Consider the following 1,755-nt stretch of genomic DNA (forward strand, 5'->3'; position numbering starts at 1 on the left):
CACATAATATTCTCCATGAGGTGAAAATTATATAGCATGCTCTTCTGGCTACAAATTGTGAGCTACTCTTAATCAGAAAGGGGATTCTTGTCCTGCTTTTAGTCACAGGGGCATAGATGATGTTTCAATGTGCATCTGAGGCAGGTAGGAGTGGAAATTGTAAGTTTGATAGACAGTTGATGAGAAGAAAAAGTTCAAAATTCATGTTGTTCATAAGGGGCATAGAAAGGGAAAAAATGAGGGCAGCTTCTGGATCAAATAAGAAGTCAAAATGCNAGGGTAAGAGAGAGTAGGGCCCAGGCTGCTCTCTTGAGATTGACTGCCTTACAGGTTCCATTTGGCAGGCTGGGAAGCTCTGGTGCGTTCCTGGAAAGAAGGAGGAAGTCGGAAGCAAGGAGTAAGTCGGAAGCCTCCTAGAGCATTTTCGATATCTCTTTTGTCATAAAAATTATGTGTGAGGCCCAGTTTCTTAGATGGTGTATTTGAGAGGCCACCTCTTTCAGCCTGAAGCATTCGGAGCCTTTCTGAAACAGGGATCACAACGCCAGTGTCCCTTTGGTGAGAACTGGAAAGTCTGAGTCCACATTGGTCTGATTGAGAAGGTCCAACACCTCCTTTAGGGGAGAGGGAAGAACTACAGCTCCCCTTTTGCCGTGTGATCTTGTTGAGATTGATTTTCATATGATGTGTATATTTGTGGCCTCCTAGGACAGAATGGTCACAAAGGGGGAACCCAAATTCATATTGTAAGGATGGGTCTCTCCAAGGACAGGAGAGAGCAGGTACCACATCCTCTGCTTGAGATATTGTACGTCTGTATTATCTTTGCATAACAGGGAATGTTCCAAAAGGGAATGTCGTACTCCCTTTTGGAGGTCTGATAGGATAGGATAGGAACCAAAGCTGTGGGCTCCCGTTTGGCATTTCTGGAAGGTTTCTCTCCCTCTTGGACAACAAGAATATGTTTTGAGCTCTCCTTAGTAGAAACAGGGTGGCTGATATCCTCTTGGGGTGATGATGAGAATTTCACCCCTCTACGGGGACTGTCTCTATCTGGAGATGACTCAATGGATTCTTGATCTGCAGGAGAAGTTTGCAGGGCTCCTTGGGTAAGAGAGGCTTTCCTCTGTTTTCTCCTGGTAGAAGTAGCGTGTCTGGGAATCTCATGAGGAGAGGTGGGATGCCTGAGGCTCTCTTCATGAGAAAGAGTGGTTCGCATGCACTCTTCTGTAGGGAAAGAGGATAGTTTGCCAACCTCATGCTCTGAATTGGGAGCTTGGGTGTCCCATTGGTCAGAAGGGGCTTTTTCTGATGGGGTTTCAGTAGACTTGGATGGTCTGTGAATGCCTTGGGTTGGTAGGGAACTTCTGAGTCCCTCCTCATGAGATGATGAGCATCTGCAGGCTCCTTTAGCAGAATTAGAAGTGGTGAAGTTTATGTTAGTCACAGTTTGAAGCTTTACACCTCTTTTCTTAGATTTGCAAGCTCTTACCTGCATTTTGGAAGAATGGCAGTGTTTCCAGCCGGCATGTTTTGAGCACACAGATTTCAGGCCTGCTTGACCTACAGAGGAAGGGCTTGGTCCTGTTTTCCGCAATTTAGAAGGTGTGGGGCAATCCCCTGGAGGAGGAGAATGACTGAGACATTTTTTACAAAGGACACCAGATCTGAAACTCAATTCTGATGATTTTAAGAGGGAGATGCTCCTTTGAGGAGTAGAGGTAAGACTGGATTCCTTTTCTGCATACTTGGAAG

General features: G+C 45.6%; 1 pseudogene; it reads right to left on the minus strand.

Annotated features, from left to right (window-relative positions):
• Positions 1–863: 863 nt before the first annotated feature.
• On the minus strand, positions 864–1,498 carry LOC110287981 (annotated as a pseudogene).
• Positions 1,499–1,755: the final 257 nt, after the last annotated feature.

The sequence above is a fragment of the Mus caroli genome, unplaced genomic scaffold (assembly GCF_900094665.2).
Source record: "Mus caroli unplaced genomic scaffold, CAROLI_EIJ_v1.1 scaffold_22772_1, whole genome shotgun sequence".
Classification (NCBI taxonomy): Eukaryota; Metazoa; Chordata; class Mammalia; order Rodentia; family Muridae; genus Mus; species Mus caroli.